Consider the following 26,773-nt stretch of genomic DNA (forward strand, 5'->3'; position numbering starts at 1 on the left):
AGGGTCTTGTTCACGAGTGAGGGATGGATGGAGCGTGAGATCGACAGACGGATCGGTGCAGCATCTGCAGTGATGCGGTCGCTGTATCGGACTGTCGTGGTGAAGAGAGAGCTGAGTAGGGGGGCAAAGCTCTCGATTTACCGATCGATCTACGTTCCGATCCTCACCTATGGTCATGAGATTTGGCTCATGATCGAAAGAACGGGATCGCGAGTACAAGTGGCCGAGATGAGTTTCCTCCGCAGGGTGGCTGGGTGCTCCCTTAGAGACAGGGTGAGGAGCTCGGTCACTCGGGAGGAGCTCGGAGTCGAGCCACTGCTCCTCCATGTCGAAAGGAGCCAGTTGAGGTGGCTCGGGCATCTTTTCTGGATGCCCCCGGACGCCTCGCTGGAGAGGTGTTCCGGGCATGTCCCATCGGGGGGAGGCCCCGGGGAAGACCCAGGACACACTGGAGGGACTACGTCTCTCGGCTGGCTTGGGAACGCCTTGGGGTTCCCCCGGAGGAGCTGGGGGAGGTGTGTGTGGATCGGGAGGTCTGGGCGGCTTTGCTTGAGCTGCTGCCCCTGCGACACGACTCCGGATAAAGCCGAAGAAAATGGATGGATGGATAAAAAAAAAAAATGTCATCATTATGGGGTGTTGGGAGTAGAATTTAGAGGGGGGAAAATGTAGAAAAAGTGAAGTGCTGTAAATATTTTCTGGATGCACTGTATCGCTTGGTGCCTTCCCACTATGAAAAATGATTAGATGTACAGCAGGTTTACATCTTCAGAAAGGAGTGGAAAACTGTGCCTGTAGCACTGTGGTCTCCCACTGCTGCCTTGGGGCCACACTTGCAGCCTGGGGTAAGTGTGGTGTTGTTGCAACTGCTCACATTCACCCAATTTGTGACACTTGTACTTATCAGACTCTACACAGATTTACATCGTTGCTGACACGTACATACACACAAATGCATGAATGCACACATGTATGAGGGACTCACAATTATTCAACATACATTCTAAACCACTGCAAACTTTGCAAATCATGATTTTGATCATTATGATCACCTCTGTGGCCTTGGCAAAGGATAGAGAAGTGTGGGGTGAGCTGCTGAGTCTGCTGCCACCGTTATCCAGATCAGCGGCAGAAAATGCATGATCGCCTCTTTCATTAAGCACTCTTTATATTTATTACTGTTTCTGTTTGTGTGTATTGTTTCCCTTTTTGTTGCTCTGTACATCATCTTTTTTGCAGTTATTTTTACTGCCACTGTTATCATTTTTCCATTATGGTTAATGTAAATGTGCTTTCTCTAAACCTTAATGTTTGTGTGCAGCGCTTTGAGTTGACATATGTTGTGATTTGGTTCTATATGAATAAATTGAATGGAAAAATCCTCAGATTGGCTTTAATAGTGAAAATATAATGGTGAAAACACGTCTTAGTTGTGGTAACACTGCATGTACGTATGCGCCGTCTTGCACTGAAAAAGGCATAAAGTAAATTGTACTACTAACTGCACGTTTCTTTCTGTTGATGTGCATTAAGTTTGAGTCGAAACTAAATATCTACACTCAACAAAAATATAAATATTACACGTGGTCTGCGGTTGTGAGGCTGGTTGGATGTACTGCCAAATTCTCTGAAACGCCTTTGGAGACGGCTTATGGTAGAGAAATGAACATTCAATACACGAGCAACAGCTCTGGTTGACATTCCTGCTGTCAGCATGCCAATTGCACGCTCCCTTAAATCTTTCGACATCTGTGGCATTGTGCTGTGTGATAAAACTGCACCTTTCAGAGTGGCCTTTTATTGTGGCCAGTCTAAGGCACACCTGTGCACTAATCATGGTGTCTAATCAGCATCTTGATATGGCATACCTGTGAGGTGGGATGGATTATCTCAGCAAAGGAGAAGTGCTCACTATCACAGATTTAGACTGGTTTGTGAAGAATATTTGAGGGAAATGGTGATATTGTGTATGTGGAAAAAGTTTTAGATCTTTGAGTTCATCTCATACAAAATGGGAGCAAAACCAAAAGTGTTGCGTTTATATTTTTGTTGAGTGTACATTACAAACACAGTCAGATGTACGAAATAACACCTAAATGTGTTTGTTTTCTTTAATCATTCAAGAAAGAGAACAATGCCTCAGTGCACGACATCACAACATCATATCAGAGCACACAGATGCGCCGACGGCACAAGCTCTCTTGTAATGATCACACACGAATCAGCAAAGACGCACAAGACAAACACAGAACAAAGAAGACATTTACACAAGAAAACAAGTAACTAACTCTACCAAACAAAAACAAAATAGGAGCAAACTTTGTCTGTGAATAATCAATGAACTTTTGGTGCTGCTGCTGTGCCTGTAGCACAGATCAGACAAGAAACATTAAACTAGGCTAGAGCAGAGTTTAAGTTAAATCAGCGGTATTTGTAGATATGGCTGTCTCATTATTATTAATGTGAATGAAATAGCCTTTTGGAAATATGTGCGTATATTCACCAAAAATTACATATTAGATTATAACAGCACCACACACAGACACCCCTTGCCCCCCAAAAAATCCAAGGCACAGCCATAGAGGAAAACATAACTATCATAAATGCAGTTTTATTTTCCTCCCCAGAGGAAAGAAGCAGATTGTGCACAAATAATGATGAGTTAAACTGGGGTATCAGGGACCTGACAAAGGGGTGAATAGTGGCATTTATTTCTGAAACACTAATGCAGCATGAGACTTTTGCCTCGTTAAAAAACACACAGACCAGCAGAAGTATGCAAAACAGGAAAAAAATGTAACTGCCTATCTATCTGACTGCTTCCATATGGAGATCGTACATCCCATGAATTTTAAAAAGGAATAGGTACTTTCAGAGACGGAAATGTCACGGGTGCAAATGAAGTCAGTTATTTTTAAAATACCAAAACTACATAACACTGGTTGAAATAATTACTTATAATAAGTAAGCGGAGGCCCCCAAAAGTTAATCTTAGTAATGGTAAAACAAGCTTTGAGTGTATGGGTAAACCTTCCCACCAAACAGTAACAGAATCTATAATGTGATAATCACAAACATCTTAGGTCAAATGAAAACAGTTGACACAACGAGGTCATAGATTATCTACCTTAAATTATGCAGACAGATAAATGTTTAGGTAATACCCACCACAGACTATTTGACTGAAACATAGTATTTTTCTATGCACTGCTGTAATTTCCAAGTGCTGCTTGTGGTCTGTTGTGGTAGCCTCAAGGAGAAGTCACAGGCATATTCCTATGGCTTTTCAGTTATCATTACTGTGGGTAAAGTCATTTAAGGCGTGTTTTAATTTTATCTAAACAAATGAGAAACACACTGTCCAAAAGCAATAACCCAAATTGGCCCAACAGCAAGCCTTTTAATTTTTTTTTTAATAGGCTTACACTTAATTTCCTGGGGTGTACTGTTGCTGGGAAAACAAATGACGTTACTTTATTTTTTTTGTTCCTGCTATTGCATCTTGACTGGCTGAAAACAGGGTGAGATGTTTGGCCTCGCGAGGTTGTGCAGTCCTGCATAATTGAGCATCTCAACATGTACTCGAACACTTCTGTGGGAACGTTATTAAAAAGAAAACACCCCAGAGATTGGTGACCAATCTCACAATAATTCCTCTGTGACTTGCTCTGCCATAGTAGTTGCTTGCTCAGCTGGTGGTAGTAAATATTTTGTGATGAAATACCTGAATTAAAAAACTGATGTAATTGGCAAATATGATTATATTCCTCATGCACATGTAGACATGGTGTACTATCACTGTGTAATGTTTTACTAAAATCCATTCAGTGGTTGTGCCTGTGAAGTCAATATAAAGTATGATGCATTATATAAACATAAAATTCCAATTATCTCCCCCTGAACATTATGGAACTGAAACATTTTCCTTCAAGTGAAGTTTCAATGGCATCCACCAAATGTTGCAGATAAAAGATGTATGGAAGGATGAACATATAGACAGACAGACAGGGTTATTCCTACATACCCAAACTTGGGTTTGCAGGGGACATAATTACGACAATGTAAGGCACTAACTAAATATGTAATTGTGACTTTACATCCTAATGCCTGTTAATTATTGCAGTAGTTGCACCAAGCTATTTGATATATTAACTCGGACCACAAATGATGATTCCAGTAAGCTAGTTCGGGTTGGGCAGTGCTCAATATTGGATAGCTTTAAACCTTTCCAAATTACACTCCACTATATGGTATTGCCATCTGCTTACCTACAACAGGTTGGGAGTTGTATCATTTGTCATGTTATATCACAGCATGTAATTCTATGGCCTTAAGGGCTTCCATTTGTGATATTAAAGATGGCACAGTAAATATTATTTATTACGATTTATTTTCATACAATGAAACAACAAAACAGAACATATAGGTCTACAAACGCCACTTGACAGCAAAAAAACACAATATATATATATATATATATATATATATATACACACACACACACACACATAATACTGTAATAAAATAAATCATATGTGGCTCAATAAAGCACCAGTATTGAAATAAAAGTTCAGCCAAGAACACTCCACAACAACAATTTAACAATAAATTTTAAATAAAAGAAAAACTGCTGCCAGAAACAAAAAATGTGTAGAATGTTCAAGAATTAAGATATTTGTAAGCACAAAGATCTTGTGAACAGAGTGATGTGAATTGCAGTTCCTTTGCCCCCCACCCCCGGAGAACAGCGTACCAGTGCCGGCAAAGCTGCTTGAAGTACAAGCCAGGTGTGGAAAGGATACAGAGTTTTCTTTCCAAAATTAAGTGACATCTGCATCCAGGTCGTGTTTCAAGAAGGATAGTGTAGGTACTTATTAATTTCACCTTTGGCATCTCCAGGTAAGTGTTGCTGCTTGCTGAAATACAACCTGAATCTGCAAGCTCTTTTTTGATCAGGCTGAGGATTTGGGGAAGTGGTAGCTACAAGAGGCAGTGTTAATTACAGTTTATTTGATTAACCCAACCTCTGAATCGAGTGGTGGACTGGTAGCAAATATGGCCACAGACATATCTTTACAGAGTCAAAACTTTCCACTTTTAACAAAGAACCGACTCTCCAGACCAGGGGTGGGCAATTATTTTTTGCAAAGGGCCAAATGAGAAACAGAAAATATTGTGGAGTGCCAGGCCAAAAGGCTAAAATTAAGTCTGCACAATAATAATTTTATTCCAATATAAAAAGCAGTAAATAGCATTGTTTTGACAAACTGATGTTCTGATTAGAAATTTTTAGTATAATGGTGCTGTTGGGAACTATCACCGCGCATAACACTTGCACGCGGGGTCTTATCAGACTTTGTGTCCAGAAGCCCTAAAACGAAAATGGAAATCTTGTAATACTGTTTCTGGCCTGATTCTGTGCTGAATTATTCTCCACAGCTTTCATTGCAAAGCCCTGAACTTTTTCTAGATTTTTACCAAAACTTTAAATTGATTTTCCACAGGTTTTGGAAGCTGTTTGATAGGAAACACCAAAACCTTCATCCTGGGTCAGCCAGTGAACCAAGCTTCTACGGAACCGCCAAACTATCAAGCTTGGTCCCGATGGGAAAACAAACAGGATTCACGTCTGTAGTCATCCGAGAGACCTGGTGGGTTTATCTCAACACAGGCCATTTAAGATGGCCAGGAAAGGGCCAATCAGGACTGGACTTGAAAATCCCCTGATGCAAAGGACTCAAAGAAGTGAACCTTCAAGTGTTCCAATGGTCTTTACTGTCAGTGATGCAAAGTGGCTTTCTTTGTTAATTTATAACTTGTGAACCCAAAATTCACCAATAAATTACAAGCAGGTTTATTCCTATGAATTTCAATATTTAGTGCGATATTTCGCTCTTTAATTTCTCTTGCTTTACACGTCTTGTCATCAACATATCGCCTCAGCAATAAAACTATGAGCCATTACCCATAAAGCGGAAGAAAATGGATGGATGGACGGATGGATGGATATTACACCAGTTGCTTGTCTCGTGTCCAGGTGAAGAAAGATGTTTTGTCAATTCTACCCAGAACTTACAAATTTCAGATCAAAGGTGGATTAATATAGATCCTGCAGTGTGCAGGTGATGCCCCTTTCAAGGTACAGTGCCATCCAAAAGCATTGGGCCGCTTGATATTTCACACATTTGTTAATATGCCATTTCAAACACAAAAAGCAAATAGAAGGAAAAAACTAAGACTGAAAACATATGACATTAAAAAAAATACTTCAACATGCAGATCCAACTAATGATGTTTCTGTATATCTGATGTCTTACTTTAATATATACTGCTTTCTTTAATAAACCAACTTTCTTTGCAACTTCTTGCATTTGAAAATTAACATCTGAAACGTTCAAACTGAATATTTTGCTAATAATGAAGAAACAAAACCCATTAAAAAACACTATACAGAAACACTAAGGCTTGATTTTTTTAACAAGATCTTACCATTAAGATGGCTTTCACAATGCCAACTGTCACTCTTTCATTATACCAACTGTAACTTTACAATTGTTCAATACTAAATAATACTCAGAATAACACTGGAACAAGCTTCCTCAGTGACAGCGAATTTGACAAATCTCTGTATTGATAATAGTTTAAAGTTGATTTATTTTTTCCTGAACATGAATGGTTTGAAAAAGAAATACAATTGTCAATGCTGGTGGACAATTACGGTAATTTTCTTTCATTTAATCATATCGCTTGATATGTAGTTGACACGATAACATAACATATTGGATTATATTTTGAACACAACTGCATTAGAAATGAATCTTAATCCAAGGTTGATGAGTTACATTGCAAAGCCATATGTATAGTTTTTAATGGATGCAGTCATCGCCACAAAGAAGGAGAGTATATACAAAAGGAAGACAATACATGCCAGTGTAGAGCATACAATGACAGCATATACAGACAATAAAGATAAAATGAAGTAAGATTTAAAGAAGATCAAAACAGATGACTAGGAGAATCATTGAGAAGAAAGAACTGCAAAGTCAGGGAATGCAAGAGAAAAGGAACAATGAGAATTGGATTTATTTTACCTGTCAACGGATCTTAAGGTCATAAACACACAGGAGGCTTCTGCCTCCAGGGTATTGGGACAATATTGGTCTGTGTTTGTGTGTGATGGATGATTCTTCACATTTATATAGTTTGTCATCAGAGTGTTGGCCATTTTAGGACCATGGATAAATCTAATCCTTCTTGAAAAATCACAAAGTTGTGGCTACCAGTACATTGCCTGTCAATGTAACTCTGCTGCAAAAGGAAAAGTTACTTGAAAAGTTGTGATGTGGCCACACTTCAAACCGAGGTCATTGCTGTACCTGCTGCAAGCTTGACAAAATCCCTGGCATTCCTCAGTGACACCAGCAACTTCAACAATTTACCAGTGAGACAGTTGTAGGAAATATACAAATTACACAAACAACTTTTCATGTACTTACGAAGATGTGACAACAACACACCCAGCATCCATCATTACACATCATGTGTTAAGATTCTTGAAATCAAGCTTACGCTGTACCTATTGAATAAGGACGTTAAGTGTTTTAATGCTTTCACATCAGTTTTTGTTCTTTTATATTTGTATTAACTTTTAAATATATTAATACCTATTCCACTCTCACTTTTGGTCACATCACCTCCCTCTACACCAAGTCCTGTGTCTCAACTGTCAGATTTTCCCAGGGAAAGAATATTGACATGTTAGAGAAGTCTATCCTCTAAGGTTCATCTCACTCAACCACTCAGCTCATCTTCTTTACAATGCCCCACTATGGTATTCTCATTATCTCATCAAGAATTCCAGGGATAGCTGGTCTTCTATGTTGTGGATCACCTTGAGACAATGAGAAATTCTATGATTTTGGCTAACATAAACAACACATTTGATTTACTTGATGGACCATGAATGTGAATCACTGAATACCTCTGAAGGAGGTCCAGATCACCACCACTGATTTATCAACTCTTACGTGGGTTACTCATGGGCTGGCAAATGGTTTACCACTACACTGCTGTTTGAAATGGTCATCATTCTAAAACCACAAAGATTTTTTTGTTTGAAGGAGTTCTATAAACAAACCTAATGATCTTCAAAATGGTTCAGTCAGTGAGTTTTGTACAGCTCAAACTCATGCATCATGGCTGCTGTAGTGGGGGAATTTAGCAGTAGTCCAAAATCAATAAATAAAAGCTGGAGAACTTCAACTTAAGATACAATAAAATATGCATAATCTGCTGGTTCAAAATGCTGCTGCCAGAGTTTTGACAAAAAGCAGAAGGTTTAACCACATTACACTGATTTTGTCCTCCCTTCATTGGCTTCATGTCTCTGTGAGGTCAGACTTTAAGGTTCTGTTAGACTTGTGTCTCGCTACATACACTCAACAAAAATATAAACGCAACACTTTTGGTTTTGCTCCCATTTTGTATGAGATGAACTCCAAGATCTAAAACTTTTTCCACATACACAATATCACCATTTCCCTCAAATATTGTTCACAAACCAGTCTAAATCTGTGATAGTGAGCACTTCTTTGCTGAGATAATCCATCCCACCTCACAGGTGTGCCATACCAAGATGCTGATTAGACACCATGATTAGTGCACAGGTGTGCCTTAGACTGCCCACAATAAAAGGCCACTCTGAAAGGTGCAGTTTTATCACACAGCACAATGCCACAGATGTCGCAAGATTTGAGGGAGCGTGCAATTGGCATGCTGACAGCAGGAATGTCAACCAGAGCTGTTGCTCATGTATTGAATGTTCATTTCTCTACCATAAGCCGTCTCCAAAGGCGTTTCAGAGAATTTGGCAGTACATCCAACCAGCCTCACAACCGCAGACCACGTGTAACCACACCAGCCCAGGACCTCCACATCCAGCACGTTCACCTCCAAGATCGTCTGAAACCAGCCACTCGGACAGCTACTGAAACAATCGGTTTGCATAACCAAAGAATTTCTGCACAAACTGTCAGAAACCGTCTCAGGGAAGCTCATCTGCATGCTCATTGTCCTCATCGGGGTCTCGACCTGACTCCAGTTCGTCGTCGTAATCGACTTGAGTGGGCAAATGCTCACATTCGCTGGCGTTTGGCACGTTGGAGAGGTGTTCTCTTCACGGATGAATCCCGGTTCACACTGTCCAGGGCAGATGGCAGACAGCATGTGTGGTGTCGTGTGGGTGAGCGGTTTTCTGATGTCAATGTTGTGGATCGAGTGGCCCATGGTGGCGGTGGGGTTATGGTATGGGCAGGTGTCTGTTATGGATGAAGAACACAAGTGCATTTTATTGATGGCATTTTGAATGTACAGAGATACCGTGACGAGATCCTGAGGCCCATTGTTGTGCCATACATCCAAGAACATCACCTCATGTTGCAGCAGGATAATGCACGGCCCCATGTTGCAAGGATCTGTACACAATTCTTGGAAGCTGAAAATGTCCCAGTTCTTGCATGGACGGCATACTCACCGGACATGTCACCCATTGAGCATGTTTGGGATGCTCTGGACCGGCGTATATGACAGTGTGTACCAGTTCCTGCCAATATCCAGCAACTTCGCACAGCCATTGAAGAGGAGTGGACCAACATTCCACAGGCCACAATTGACAACCTGATCAACTCTATGCGAAGGAGATGTGTTGCACTGCATGAGGCAAATGGTGGTCACACCAGATACTGACTGGTATCCCCCCCCCCCCAATAAAACAAAACTGCACCTTTCAGAGTGGCCTTTTATTGTGGGCAGTCTAAGGCACACCTGTGCACTAATCATGGTGTCTAATCAGCATCTTGATATGGCACACCTGTGAGGTGGGATGGATTATCTCAGCAAAGGAGAGTGCTCACTATCACAGATTTAGACTGGTTTGTGAACACTATTTGAGGGAAATGATGATATTGTGTATGTGGAAAAAGTTTTAGATCTTTGAGTTCATCTCATACAAAATGGGAGCAAAACCAAAAGTGTTGCGTTTATATTTTGTTGAGTGTAGTTGACCTAATTACCCATGTTCTACATTCTCAGGACGCAGGACTACTTTGTGTTCATAGGTTGTGTCTTACAACACAAATAAAATGCATGATTTGCATTCGGAGGGAATGCCAGGTTTGACATTGTGGCTACGTGCAGCGTTTCTGTGGATATGAGCCGTCATACAGGTGCCTCAGTGTTTAGGACATGAGCAACTGGAGAAGGCCAAGAGGATGCCCACATTTCACCTGGCTTCAGCAGATAGATAATTACCTTTCAGAGGTGGACATAAACCAGTTGTCTCACTGGGTGTTTGCCATCCAGGACCCAACACTGTTCTGTAGTGAAATGGATGCACCAGTGACAAGGCATAGTCCCAGACCTGAAACCTGATCTGCTTCCATGAATTATAAAGTACATAGGTGCATAGAGAAAGCAAGCCTGATAAAAACTGTGGATGTCTGGTGGCAGACAAAAGGACATAGAAAGAATGAACAACCAAAGTGAAACAATGTGCTCATGGAGGTGTGCAATACCACATAATGCTGCCATAATACTGCGTACCACAGCATTTTTGCCAAAGGTTACCATACATTCGAAACTTGTGCTGGTCAATGCCTTCTAAGAATCACCTCCTCACAAAAATTAATTAAAATCCGCCCACTTTTTTGAGACGTCATATCTTCAAACAGAATGACAAGGGCATAACCTCCACCCCTTCTCTGCCACCTACTGCAGGCAATAATATATGTGTGAATAATAAAGCTTTGGGAAAGGGGGCTGGGAGAGTGGTGACTTACATGATGCCTCAGCCTCATGAGCCTCCCGGTTTCTTGTTTTCTCAACTAGGATTGACAAAATATGGCAATATCATCTGAAAATTGCACCTATAATTTCACCTCACAATGTCCCTAGTTAAGGAAGGGGAGACATATGAGATAATGAGTCAAGAGATTATAACTGCATGTGTATGAGTACAGGAGAGAGAAAAATATAGAGCAAGCCACAAAAAGAAAATCTCATGATTAGAAATATTCATTCATTCATTTTTAACCACATATCTGGGTCCAGTTCATGATGGCAGCAGAGCAAGCAGCTCAGCCAACACTTCCCTATCCTTGGCCAAGTCCTGTAACTCTTCCCAGAGGATCCCAAGTTGTCCCCTCCCGCCAAAAAAAGCAGGAAAATATAATAGCTCCAGCATGTTCTGGGTGTTCCTCAGGGCCTCCAGCCGGTTGGAAATAGCTGGAAGACCTTACGAGGGACACGACCGGGGGCATCCTCACTCGGGGCCCAAACCATCACAAATGGCTCCTTTCGAATGGCTCCTTGAAGAAGCAGCAGCTCCACTCTCGGATAGTCAAGCTTCTCACCCTGTCCATGAGTGTCAGTCCAGATAGTCAATAGATAAAACTAATTTCGGCCACTTGTATTCGTGATCTTATTCTTCCAGTCAAAGCTCATGACCATAGGTGAGGATAGGTGTAAATTGAGAGCCTTGCCTTCCAACTGAGCTGCTCCTTTACCACGACGGTCCGGTACAGCATCTATGAGGTCTGTTAGAAAAGTATCCGACCTTTTTATTTTTTTCAAAAACCATATGGATTTGAATCACGTGTGATTGCATCAGACAAGCTTGAACCTTCGTGCGCATGCGTGAGTTTTTTCACGCCTGTCGGTTGCGTCATTCGCCTGTGAGCAGGCTTTGTGTGAGGACTGGTCCTCTCGTCGTTTTTTTTATTGCAAATAAATGTCTGAACGATTTGGAGCTTTGCTGCATCAATTTTTTTCCAGAAACTGTGAGAGACCTCCAGGTGGACACCGTTCGGAAAATTAATATGGCTTTCAGGGCCGATTTTATGGGGATTATACAGATTAAGGAGTGTTACTGCCGCTTTAAGGATGGCCCACAACTGCTGAGAGCACGGCGCGCTCCCAGCGCCGATCGACATGCTCAGACCCCGCTGAAACAACCAGATCATTTCCAACGTGAAGGCTTTGTTGATCTGGGACCTCGTCTGACTTTCACAAAAGGCAGAAGTCTGTGGACATCAGCACTTTTTTTGGCACATTCCACTGTTACAGGAGTTTTTTTTCATGGAAATAAAAGCGGAGGGACGTGCCACGGAGCCATTTATTACGCGGGACAAAACCACCTCGGTGTTGGTCTCACAGGACAGCTTAAAGGTGGATTTCAGATGGATTCCGGTTGCTTTTCAGTCGTGTGATTGTCCGATTGTTATTGTGCATGAGCTGGACCTGCCCCAACATGTCCTGGAAGGCTTCATCACGGCGTTGCTTTGCGCCATGCAGCTCCACCGCAACGCGTGGAATTCCTCCGCACATCTGTCTCAATGTGCCGAAAAAATGATGATGTCCAAGTCTTTTCACAATTCCTGTGCTAGTCAGATGACATACCGGATCAAGACAGCGTCCAGTTTAGAAATGAATGGCACATTCCACAATGTCAGGAGTTTTTGTCATGGAAAGAGGAGCGGAGGGACGTGCCACGGAGCCGTTCATTACGTGGGACAAAACCACCTTGGTGTTGGTCTCACAGGACGGCTTAAAGGTGGATTTCAGATGCATTCCAGCTGCTTTTCAGTAGTGTGATTATCCGATTGTGATTGTGCATGAGTTGGACCTGCCCCAACATGTCCTGGAAGGCTTCATCATGGCGCTGCTTTGCGCCATGCAGCTCCACCGTGACACGCGGTGGAGCCGCTCCTCTTTCCATGACAAAAACTCCTGTAACAGTGGAATGTGCCGTTCATTTCTAAACTGGACGCTGTCTCGATCCGGTACGTCGTCTGATTAGCACAGGAATTGTGAAAAGACGTGGACATCAGCAATTTTTTGGCACATTGAGACAGACGTGCAGAGGAGGTCCGCGTGTCGCGGTGGAGCTGCATGGCGCAAAGCAACGCTGTGATGAAGCCTTCTAGGGCATGTTGGGGCAGGTCCAGCTCATGCACAATCACAATCGGATTATCACACGACTGAAAAGCAACCGACAGCCGTCTGAAATCCACCTGAAAGCCGTCCTGTGAGACCAACACCGAGGTGGTTTTGTCCCGCGTAATGAACGGCTCTGTGGCGCGTCCCTCCGCTTTTCTTTCCATGACAAAAACTCCTGTAACAGTGGAATGTGCAGAAAAAGTGCTGATGTCCACGACTTCTGCCTTTTTGTGAAAGTCAGATGAGGTCCCGGATCAACAAAGCCTTCACGTTGGAAATGATCTGGTTGTTTCAGCGGGGTCTGAGCATGTCGATCGGCGCTGGGAGCGCGCCGCGCTCTCAGCAGTTGTGGGCCGTCCTTAAAGAGGCAGTAACACTCCTTAATCTGTATAATCCCCATAAAATCGTCCCTGAAAGCCATATTAATTTTCCGAACGGTGTCCACCTGGAGGTCTCTCACAGTTTCTGGAAAAATTGATGCAGCAAAGCTCCAAATTGTTCAGACATTTATTCGCAATAAAAATCCGACGAGAGGGGTGGACCACTGCTCACACAAAGCCTGCTCACAGGCGAATGACGCAACCGACAGGCGTGAAAAAACTCACGCATGCGCACGAAGGTTCAAGCTTGGCTGACGCAATCACACGTGATTCAAATCCATATGGTTTTTGAAAAAAATAAAAAGGTTGAATACTTTTCTAACAGACCTCATAAGATTTCACACACCGCCCAAATCCGCTTAACGCTCTTACGCTCCAACTTACTTATGCTAATAAATATGTATGAGAAAATTAAAAGTAAGAGAATTGTCATTTATCACATGAACTGCAACAATGACAAAAATTTAAGATGTGTGTGACAAAATTTGAAAATTACCTTTGGAGAATATACTAAATGTGTTGCGAAACTGTCTGTCCTGTATACAGCTTACTTGTGGAAACAACAAACTACCTCACCTGACTATTTCAATAATGATAAAAAATATCTTTCAGCCTGCGAATATCACTGGTCCTCAGAAGGGCTGTTGATTGCAACTATTCTATAGATGTGTCCATTATAACTGCAAGCAATCCTGATGGCAACTGTGATGACCAACACTGCTTCACAAGCCACGAGACAAACCTGTCTTTCTTATACATTATGGTTAGTTTGTATGTTAAGTGCCAACATGGGATAAAATAGGTGGTTTACTGGTGCTCAACTGTATCTATCAGAACCCAAAATTTCTTAGTTTTATATGTAGTAGTTGTAACACCATTACAGTCAGGTCCAGGTGATGGTTTTGCTAATGTACACCATCACAATTGAATTACAATTGTCACTGAAGTGTAAAAAGGCCTGTCATCAAGAAATTTATAACATTTTAAGACTGTTTTATGCCATTTAGTTAATAGCATAGCATGCAAATGCATCCTTTCAAAGAACAAAGAACCTCTAATTCTCAACAACATTCAACACTGGAGTTGAAATGTGTAAAAAAAAAATAAAAAAAATCAAATATCCTATATAAGTGATTCATTTTTAAAAAGGGTGGCATGGACTAATAGCTCCTCAGTGACTTAACTAATGGGCTATTTTATCGATGAAATGGATTCTCATATCAATGGACTGATAAATAATAATAATAATAATAATAATAATAATAATAATTATTATTATTCAAGATTTTTAATTTTTTTTGTCTTGTGCAATCTTCACATCTTGAGCCAATTTAAGTGCAAGTTAAATATGATGCAATTTTCATATTTTATTATTTTGTTTTATTTCATGCCATTTGATATTATGGATAGGCCATAAATAATGTTTAAAAAAATAAAAAACATTAATACTGGATAGACACAGCATTTGCAAACTGAGGCTGACGCATGGGCCGACGTCAGTGTTTCGGCCGCCAACCAATCACAGGCTAGGAAAGAGAGGCCAGTATTTGGACCAATTCAGGGCCAGTTGTCGGGCTAGAGTGGCTGATAACACTATGTAACAATTTTTGTTCCTGGCTTCTAAGTGTTATATTTCAACTGCTTATGTCTAAAGTCTAAGGAAAATAACTACATTCAGCACAAACTTGATTTTATTTTTTTTTACGTTCTAGAAAGTTCTAAAGTTTCTTGAAATTTCAAGATAATTCTGGAAACTTCTAGAAAATTCTGGACAGGTCTAGCAGTTAAAGAATATTCTAGAAGACTACTCAGTAGTAGTGAAAGCGAATCAAGAATATTCTTGAAAACAGACAAATTTCAAAATATCATTGTCCTGCTCACAGAAGCAAAGTTTCTGTGGAATAGCAGCTACTTTCTATTTATTTAAGGCATAACAGGTTAGGAAAACACACTGTGTACCCAGGAACAAAACAAAAATAAAAATTTGTAACATAGTGTAATTATTTTTTTTATCCTTTCAAGCATAAAAAGAAACACTATGATCAGACATTCTCTCTGGCACGCACAGAACCGACAATGGTAAATAAACACTCAAGGTGTGGCTGCACCTGACTGTTTGCTGAAGGTACATAGAAAATAAACCATTATTAATTCTATTTATATGACACCTAATAAATCCTTGTCATTTATTTGGTGGTTTGCATGTCACAAGATATTGATCATTCATCCCATTTACAATTTTGGTTTGTTTTGTATCACAGCCCGCTGTGACCACCTTAACGTAAAAACATGGCGACAGCGCTTAGTATAAAAACAAACATGATGGTGTTTGTTTTGGTGACAGATGACGATGTGAACAAGCTTGTGGACGGTGCGTATTCTTCTAACACACACACACACAAAAATTTCAGTACGCCGTAAGCTGCCCAGATGCATTTTCAGTATTCGAGTTTACAGTCCTGACCTGGACTGTAAACTCCACCTCCGGATGTGTCTGTCCTGCCCAGGAACCTGAATTGTGCCACCATCTCCACCTTGTCCCCATTTATTGTGATGGGCTGTATATCTGATTTGCACCTCTTAAAGACCACAATCAGTTTTTTAGACTTGGATGTATTAAGGATGAGATTTATGGTGGTGCAGACAGACAGTTGCTCCACCTCCACTATGTAGGCAGTCTCATCTCTGGAGGATATGAGACCCACCACTGTGGTGTCATCCACAAACTTTATGATGGTATTGCTTGGGTGGGTGGAGGTACAGTCATGGGTGTAGAGCGTGTAGAGCAGGGGGCTTAGCACACAGCCGTGTGGTGAGCCGTTGCTGGTGCTCAGTGCTAAGAACAGGTGGGATCCTACTCTCACCCTCTGAGGGCGGTCTGTCAAAAACTCCATAAACCAACAGCAGATGTTATGGGAGAGACCCAGGTCCCCCAGCTTACTCACCAGTCTGCCGGGATGAAGATATTAAAGGCCGAGATGCAGTCCAGGAAGAGCAGCCTCTCGTTGCTCCCTTGCTGCTCCACATGTGTTAGAGTGGTCTGCAGAGTGGTGGCGTCCTCCGTAGACTGATTCGCTCTGTAGGCAAACTGATGGGGGGCAAACATGAAGTAATATGACCACAAACCAGTTTTTCAAAGCACTTCATAATGATGGGGGTTAGTGCCACTGGCCTGTAGTCAATGAGACACTTTATATTATTCTTTTTTGGCAGTGGAATAATGGTGGAGGACTTTAAACGGGGTGGGATGGAGCACTGGTTGAGGGACTGGTTAAAGAGGCTGGTGAAGACCCCAGCTAGCTGGCCAGCACAGTCCCTCAATACCCTCCCCATCACAACGTCAGGTCCGGCCACTTTCCGGGGGTCCACTGCACTCAAGGTTCTCATCACTTCCTCTACCTGCACAGTGAAAGACTGACTGTGGAGGGATGAGGGCTGCAGTGTCGGCGTCCATAGTGATTCAGCCTCGAAACGGACAAAGAAATGGTTAAGCTCCTCCACCAGTAACGCATCCCCGGACAATTGCGTGGTGTTGGTGGATCTGAAGTTGGTGATGTGCTGGACCCCTTGCCACACCTGTCGGCTGTTGTTACTACTGAAGTCCTCCTCAATCCTCTGCTTGTAGTTTGCCTTGGCCTTCCTGATGCCTCCCTTCAGAGCAGCACAAGCGCAGCTGTACATGGACCTGAAAGCGATGTTTCTCTCCCTCAGCAGTTCCTTGACCTCCCTGTTCATCCAGGGCTTCTGGTTGGGAAAAACCCGGATGTGTCTGTCCACAGTGACGTATTTACACAGTGTTGGATGTAGCCGAGTACTGCTTAAGTAAACACCTCCAGGTCCTGGTGGCAGAAAATGTCCCAGTTCATGCTTAAAAAACAGTCCTGAAACTGCTGAGTAGCATCATCAGGCCAAGATTTCACAGTCTTTGTTATGGGGGGAGCTTGCTTTCTCAATGGTTTATATGCTGGAAAAAGAAGCAGCGAAACGTGGTGAGAGGAGCCCAGATGGGGCAGCTGAGTGGCCCTATATCCATGCTTGATATTAGAGTAGGTTTTATTCAACATATTAGCTCCCCTAGTGGCACATTTAATGTGCTGTGGGATTTAGGGAAGAATGCTTTCAAATCAGCATGGTTAAAATCCCCTCCAATCACATGCACAGCCTCTGGATGTTTATTTTGCTGGCGACTGAGAGCATTGTCCAAATGGCTAAGAGCCATGCTAGCGTTAGCATGTACACAGCAGTCACCATGACAACGGTAAACTCACGTGGAAGGTACAAGGACCTGCATCTAAAGGTGATAAATTCCAGGTCTGCTGAGCAATGCTTGCCAATAACCGTGGCATTTGTGCACTAGCTGTTGCTCACATAAATGCAGAGTCCCTTTTCTCTAGTTTATAAATTAATAAAATACCAAATGACAAGGATCTGCTTTAGGTGTCATAAAACAAATGACTGTTTTGTCATTTGTACAATGGAAAGCATATTTCATAAGGCGAAACCTGAAATTCCAATTCATCTTCACCTCATGATATATTCATATCATTGCACTCAAAATCATTACTTGAATACTTGAGCTGACTGACTGATAAGCAATGTCACTAAAAGCAGTCATACCATTAAAATGTTAATACCTATCCACTAAAATGGTAGTCTTGACAGCCGGGATTTTGACTACAGCAAACAACAAACAGGAGCATGAACAAAAGCATTTTGAAAGAAAAAACCTTTTTTGTAAGAAAAAAAGAAGAAGCAGAAATTAGGGGGTGGCTTTACACCTAGCAATTAAGTCAAAGAACAGCATGAAACTTCTCTTATCTGCAAACCCCCCTGCCAAGAAATGGAGAAATAGCATCAATGGAGAGGCAAAAGGATGCAGTGACAGCTAGACCATTTTCTCAAAAGCCAAATTTTTGTTTTAAAAATTAAGATAATGGATGCAAAGACTTTAGATCAATATATAACATGAAAAAGAGGGCACCACTGGGGGGAGATAATAGGAATTAGGGTTGAGCCGGATACTCATTTCAGACAGATAAAACATTTTTGACGAGCACGAGCATGATACGAGTAAAACTCGTCAATATCTGTGCTTGTGCTGAAGGAAACTCACTATCTTCACGCTCTGTGACTGGCCAGTCACAAACAGCACCCACCCCTCCCTACACAGACACATCTCTCTGCAGCCTCTCGCATACACACAGACAGGACATCTCTCTCTGTGCTTGGCTTGATTCTACCTCACGTTGCTCTCTCAGTACTCAAGTTTTCTTCAGCTCGCCTTTTTTTTGGTTTGTATGATTAAAGTTACTTGGTGAACTTGTTTCATATCGTACTCGGTGCTTTTGACAAGACAGAGCTGAAAACAGCTTGTGTTGCGTCGGTCACTGCCTCCACTACAGTCAGGTTATTTATTTTTTTAACTGTTTGCTTGCTCTTCGTTTGGCTGGTGATATAAAGTCAGTAGGAAAACTTTGCTTCTACTGAACACTGTGCTTTTAAGAAGAATCCAGTGAACAAGGCTGAATATTTCCCTGTTTGCCATCACTAGATGCTTGCATGAATCACTAAGTTCACACAGATCATTCAAAAATAAACAGTATTACAGACAACTGACACACATACACACAAATAGCTGAACACACAAAGTAGCCTATATTAATATTTTTATTGAATATGGCTGCATGCAGTATCTGACACTTTCTCACTGCAGTTCATAAAAATAAATTGGACAAACAACCTCTCTCTCCCCTCTCACAGTCACACACACACACACACACATACCCCCACACACACCTTAATATTGTTTTGTGTGGAAAAAATGCCAAGAACGTTAGGTAGTAAAAATAAACTGGAAATAAAAATCACAGTTTGATCATAAAATTGAAAAGAAGTTGTGTTGAGTATGACAACTCTTGTTCATGCATACTAGTAGTTCATAATTTCCTACTACATTGAATGTCAATTCTGAGGCTGTTCTGTTATTCATTCATACACTTAAGAATATTCATATCCTGAGTTTATAAAAAACTTGTTCTGTAAAATAGTTTTGTTACTTTTATGAAAAAAAACATTGATTTGAATCTCAATTTTGAGGCTGTTCTGTAAATATTCATTCATACACTTAAGAATAATCATGTTCTGAGTTAAAAAAAAAAACTTGTTCTGTAAATAGTTTTCTTACTTTTATGAAAAAAACATTGATTTGAATCTCAATTTTGAGGCTGTTCTATAAATAGTTTTCAAATAAACAAATATAGCAAATTCTGATCAATCCATATCAATTTCAGACTTAAAATAATGTACTGATTTAAGCCCCGGCTATTTTGGGTTAAACCATGCCCACTTCTGGTTTAGACTCCGCCCACTACGAGTACAGATACGGCTACAGATCATTTAGATGATTGAACAGATACAGATAGTGGTGTACTCGCTCATCCCTAATAGAAATCATACAAAGCGAAAGCAATGATAAAGGGAGCCAGATTTGTATAACAGTCAGCATTTCACCATAAATGCATTTTTATATACTAAATATCAACAATTTGTTGAAGAAACATGGAAGCAATTATAAACAGTATATCAGCTTTTAATGTTTTGTAGATCGGGAGATAGTTACAACTGCATGTGACTGAGTAACCAAACAGAAGCAGCAAGATGTAGAGCATGAAGAGAGAGAAGGGGGAAAAAGAGCCAGCATGTTTCAAATGTTTGCAGAGACTGCTAGTTGGCTCTGGCAGACAGTGACCTTGTTTGCATGATTAGTAGAATCACTGGGGCGTGATTAGCCCAGTTACATTGTTGTCCCCCTCCCCTATTCCTTCTTGTCATGTCTTATTTATCAGTTTTGTAACTGCCCTTCATGTCTCTCTTAATTTTATTTTGCCTTCATGTTTGACTACACTTCAACTAATGGGGTCAATGAATATAGATAGGTATGAAGAAAAATTTCCATTTCTTTAGCAATTCCATGAGTCATTAAAAAAATCCAATGAGGAGTGTGGATAGCACATTACACAAAGACTCCATTCAACAACTTAAAATTTTCCTGGTTAATTAAATGCTCAGAAAGTCACAGCCGTAAAGCAAACTTTGCAAAAGGTGATGAAGGAAATGGTCTTTCTTAAGAACTACATATACATATATATATATATACATATATATATATAAGAAAATGGATCAGATGCATTCAATTGTTGCTTGCTGCTACACTAAAAAATGAAGCTGCTGTTGAGTCCTGTTGCGTAAGGCCCAAATAATACTCTGGTGAACGATGCCTCAGCATTTTCAAACATCACTGTGTGTGGGTTTTGTTTTTAATGCCATAGGTATTAAAGGCACTGCGCTGCGGTGGTTTGAATCATATTTGTCTAATAGATTACAATTTGTTCATGTAAATGGGGAATCTTCTTCACAGACTAAAGTTAATTATGGAGTTCCACAAGGTTCTGTGCTAGGACCAATTTTATTCACTTTATACATGCTTCCCTTAGGTAGTATATTAGACGGTATTGCTTAAATTTTCATTGTTATGCAGATGATACCCAGCTTTATCTATCCATGAAGCCAGAGGACACACACCAATTAGCTAAACTGCAGGATTGTCTTACAGACATAAAGACATGGATGACCTCTAATTTCCTGCTTTTAAACTCAGATAAAACTGAAGTTATTGTACTTGGCCCAACAAATCTTAGAAACATGGTGTCTAACCAGATCCTTACTCTGGATGGCATTACCCTGACCTCTAGTAATACTGTGAGAAATCTTGGAGTCATTTTTGATCAGGATATGTCATTCAAAGCGCATATTAAACAAATATGTAGGACTGCTTTTTTGCATTTACGCAATATCTCTAAATCAGAAAGGTCTTGTCTCAGAGTGATGCTGAAAAACTAATTCATGCATTTATTTCCTCTAGGCTGGACTATTGTAATTCATTATTATCAGGTTGTCCTAAAAGTTCCCTAAAAAGCCTTCAGTTAATTCAAAATGCTGCAGCTAGAGTACTGACGGGGACTAGAAGGAGAGAGCATATCTCACCCATATTGGCCTCTCTTCATTGGCTTCCTGTTAATTCTAGAATAGAATTTAAAATTCTTCTTCTTACTTATAAGGTTTTGAATAATCAGGTCCCATCTTATCTTAGGGACCTCGTAGTACCATATCACCCCAATAGAGCGCTTCGCTCTCAGACTGCAGGCTTACTTGTAGTTCCTAGGGTTTGTAAGAGTAGAATGGGAGGCAGAGCCTTCAGCTTCAGGCTCCTCTCCTGTGGAACCAGCTCCCAATTCAGATCAGGGAGACAGACACCCTCTCTACTTTTAAGATTAGGCTTAAAACTTTCCTTTTGCTAAAGCTTATAGTTAGGGCTGGATCAGGTGACCCTGAACCATCCCTTAGTTATGCTGCTATAGACGTAGACTGCTGGGGGGTTCCCATGATGCACTGTTCTTTCTCTTTTTGCTCTGTATGCACCACTCTGCATTTAATCATTAGTGATCGATCTCTGCTCCCCTCCACAGCATGTCTTTTTCCTGGTTCTCTCCCTCAGCCCCAACCAGTCCCAGCAGAAGACTGCCCCTCCCTGAGCCTGGTTCTGCTGGAGGTTTCTTCCTGTTAAAATGGAGTTTTTCCTTCCCACTGTAGCCAAGTGCTTGCTCACAGGGGGTCGTTTTGACCGTTGGGGTTTTACATAATTATTGTATGGCCTTGCCTTACAATATAAAGCGCCTTGGGGCAACTGTTTGTTGTGATTTGGCGCTATATAAAAAAATTGATTGAATTGATTGAATATCAACAATACATTTGTAGTCTGTCCAATCTGCTCCAATAGATGAGAATTTGTCTTTTCAGATTATACTGTGTGTAGTTGTGCGACATGTTCAGACCTGCCAACCGCTGCAGGGGGAATCAGCACATGTACGTGTGCTAAACAAATAAAAATGTAAGATACATAACACCAAGTGGTTAACAGACTTGCTTCCAAAACAGAAGGTTGCCAATTCAAAGCCACCTGTACCCATTCTCCATGTAATTTGTGGAGCTGTATCAGGAAGGACAAATCTAAAACCTGTGCCATAGGAAAATTGTTATTTGGAAATATTTCCAATGTACATATTTAAATCACTTAAATCCAGGCATTTTTTTTTCAGTGTAAACTGACACAATGTAATAATTTATCATTGAAATAGGGCATATTAATGAATGGGCTAAAAAAATATATTTTTTCCTTTTTATAAACTTTGACAATGATAATTAGATGACATTCTTCAAAGTGTTTGCTAAAGTCTTAATACTGGAGGCATTAACTGTTCCTTACCAATGACGTTAATGGCCAATGTTTAAGTAAAATGGCTCTTATTTCCTTAAAACATAACGTAAAAAAATATTTTCTATTCGGCATTTCTCCCATATCTTTTAGCACAAGCATATGAAATGTTTGTACTTCAAATCAGTCAGAGAAGACACCTGTTTGATATCATTTCATATGAAATGTTTGTACTTCAAATCAGTCAGAGAAGACAACTGTTTGATAAGACATTTTCTTGTTTCTTCAACAAATTATAGGTTGAGCATTTTTTTTTAAACATTCTGAAAAGCATGCACATGCCCTGAAATTGAAAAGCCACATGTGCAATCATGATATAATGATATGGGTTGACTCACAAAGAGTCAGGTGAAGACATCTGAGTGACAGAAAAGGGTGCTCGACAGCCCACCATTTAGGGAGTGGTTTAAACTCATCTATGCCAACAAGGGAGCAGAAGGAAGACACAAAACCATATGCATGCACAAACAGATGCACATATGTGCACATAGCTTGACGCATTTGCAGACAGCAAGATAAACTTATGAAACAGTGACAGTTTTGTTTTGGACTCTGCTGTATCAGAAGAATTTGGTGGAAGCAGAAAAAGAAAATACTATGTAAGCAAATAAAATAATATTGCAGTTAGATGAGAAACCTCAGTGGAAGCACCACAGGAAAGAGATGCAGTTTGATGACGATGTCTTTGGTACCAGGTCTCTTCGGAAGATCATTGGGTACCACTGGAATAACATTGTCCTTCAAGTGGTTACTTAAGGATAGATGAGAAGCATTATTTTCACTGTGAGGGAATGTCAACTAAGATATTTTGGACATATGGTTGGCTTGTCTGTGCATAATCCAGCATGTAGGTATCTCAGCATTGATGATCCCACAAGCTGGAGAAGGTCAAAGGGAACCCCATCTTTCACCAGGCTGTGGGAGATCAATAGTTACTTTTGAGATATCCGGCTGGATCAGTTTTCTGCCATCCAGGATCCAAGGCGGTTTCATGGTTTGGTGAAAGCAGTACCAGTGCTTTCTCCAAAACCTTCCCATGAAAGATTTCATTAAAATCCACCAACCAGGAGTAGCTGCAGTCAGAATGCCAATCTTATATTAGCTAGAATGTCAAATTATACTAGTTAGTTGTTGAAGACAATGGCTTAATGGTTAGCACTGCTGACTCACAGCAAGAACGTTCTGGGATCACTTCTTGTCTGGCCCTTTCTGTGTGGAATTTGTATGCTTACCCCGGTGTCTGAGTGGGTTTCCTCAGCAACTCCAGTTTCCTCCCAGAATCAAAAAATACTTATTTAGGGTCTACTGCTTTCTATGCCCTTGACCAAGGCAGCAGATCTACATATGGGGTTGGTCTCCAGCTACTAGACTGTGGCTGCCTATTGGTCCTAGTGGTTATATACTGTCTTAACTGTAATCAGGATGGGTTAACTGCAGAGAACAAATTTCATTGTATGCATGTACAATGACAATAAAGGACCTTCTTCTTTTCCTTATACATTTTTGACTATATGTATAATGCTTAATAAATCAGATAAGGATTTATAGTTTCATAAAACAAAAACTCAAAATTTTCCTTATAATTTAGGCTCATATTTCCAGCAAAGAAAAGGCAGCCTGGCACGAGGTTAGCTCTGCACTAGTCTCTTTAAGCAGAAAATACAAAAACATAAATAGAAGCTTCTCAAACCAAACCTGAAGTACAGCCAACAGTTCCGCTCTGTATTCACAAAACCTGCATGTTCCCATTTTCATCAAAACAGTGCTGAAATGGTGCTTGCTTATGATGCATGTAATAGCAAAAAAAGATGAATGAAACTTTTTCAACTAAATCATACAAACAACCAACTCGTTCAATAAAGGAGAGAGATTTTAGTCAAGAAGTGAGCTAAATGGAGCAGGATGAAAAATGCATCTGCCAGACATTAAAGTAAAAAGCACACGAGGTGAATGGACACAGCTGAATGTGTCTTATTCACTTAATGACATAAACTAGCACTGAGTGCACCATGTGATGCATTAATGTTAAAAAGGAAGAAAACACTGAATTCTCATGTGAATGTGGGGAAAAATGTCCTTAAAAGAAAAATACTTTTTATTATGCTCATATTTTAGTTGTTTCTCCATTATGGAAGCTTCTTAAAAAAAAGTTTAAATTATTTTGACATTCATCATGTTTTGTTCTATTAAGTAATACATTGAAAATAAATGTGATACATAACCACTCTTCCCAACTCTGAACTGAATGAAAACATTGTGATAACATAATTTAAGTAAAGAGTAATGTATTTTGATAAATCATCATAATACATTAATTTCCTAAACCTGCTTAATGGAGCCAAACATGAGAATATGCAAGCAACCTTACCAGGGATCTTCTCGCTGTGAGGCAACAATGCTAATGACTAAAGCCTCATTTATGCTTCCAAAACACTGTATCTCTGTGGCCATGCAACCATGTAGAAGTGGACTTGACCCTTTCAAAGTTCTCCATCACATTGTGTCGCAATGCAATTTACTGCCGGAATAGTAGGGGGCACGACATGAAGAACAAGGGAAGGACTTTTTCCCACCTGCATCGCTGCTACCGCTGGTCAATTTTTTCTGGATCAATGTGTCCCACAACAATCTCAACTTCTTTATACAATCATCGACCACCAAACCAATGTTGCAGGCAATTTCCATCCATGAATTGCTGGTCATTTGACCATCTTTTTAGTTTTTTGACGCCATGTTGTAAAGGTGGTCATATTTGTAGGTTTCTTATGCCAAACATTCCTCTCAAAATGTAATCGGCGTGCACACTGCAAATACTTTTAAATGTGACAGGAGATGAAGGAGTGAGACTGTAAAAGTGATCAATCACAACTCTAGTGGCATCTGTCATTTTGAAGTGTAGCTTCCAATTTTGGGAGGTTCACATCAGGCTAAGGAGAGGGTTCGTAGCAACTCAGAGGGCTCTACATGGCTACAGAGCTACTGAGATGGAGTAACATGAATCAGCTTTAAGCCACCGTTCTGCTCCATCATGATACAATTACATTTAAATTCCCAGCCATCCATTTTCTGATCTTTCTTATGACTTTGGGAACACTATTCTCCAAAGTCAAATTTATCTGTTTGTTAAATCAACAAAGTAGAACTGTGTGGCATTAAGTTCAAAAGAGATACTGAAATGTTGTGTGTGTAGATAACAGCCTAATTTGATGTAGCCTTGGATTTCCAACTGATTGGTGCTCCTTCAAACAACTCTTAAGTGTCTCACTACAGGATACGCTCCTCAGCATTATCCTCACAAGCGCCTTTGTTTGGCTTACTTTAAAGTGGAGTCCTACACCTTCACCATTAAAGTGCATATCTCTGGTAAATGACATGGCAAATGAGCTGATGATTCTAAATAAATAAAGAATTATGAAAATATTGATGTAAGTAAGTCCCTTTGGCTGTTCCCAACTTTATCACATTTGGGGTCACATGTTGATCTGCATGTTGATTCGTACAAGTCTTATGCCAGATGCCCTTCGTGATGCAACTCCACATTTCATGGAGAAATGGGCAGGGGTGGGGTTTGAACTGGGAACCTTACGCACTGAACCCAAGCACACTAACCACTTGGTTACTACCCCTGCTATGAAAATATTGAGTATTGCATTTTATTTTTGGCGTCATATGTCCTGAGACATATGATACCTATAAAATTATTCATGGACTAGCACCTCCTTACTTAGCTGACCTAATCAAACCCTATGTACCGACCCGGGCTCTGCGTTCTCACGACGCAGGGCTACTTTAGTCTGCGGGCCACAGAGCTTTCTCTTATTGTGCCCTACGGCAATAAGACAGTCAGATTATGTAGACATTCAAGTCTAGACTTAAGATGCATTTATTCTCCCTCTTGTATGGCTAGCATACTGGCATAGTATCGTGCTGTGCTTCCTGTCCTTTTAAATGAATTTTATTAGCAATAGAATAGGTCTTGGCCCCAACGTTATCTAAATTCTGTGTCTGTTAGTGAAACTTGTTGCTAGTGGCCGGCGATCACCTTAGTATTTTCTCTTCTTTCCTGCTG

General features: G+C 40.6%; 1 protein-coding gene across 1 annotated transcript in view; it reads right to left on the reverse strand.

The window, feature by feature from the left end:
* Window positions 1–26,773, reverse strand: part of LOC117504102 (protein diaphanous homolog 3-like) — a 546,585-nt gene that overhangs the window by 77,466 nt on the left and 442,346 nt on the right. The window lies entirely within an intron of this gene.

This window comes from Thalassophryne amazonica, chromosome 2, assembly GCF_902500255.1.
Source record: "Thalassophryne amazonica chromosome 2, fThaAma1.1, whole genome shotgun sequence".
Classification (NCBI taxonomy): Eukaryota; Metazoa; Chordata; class Actinopteri; order Batrachoidiformes; family Batrachoididae; genus Thalassophryne; species Thalassophryne amazonica.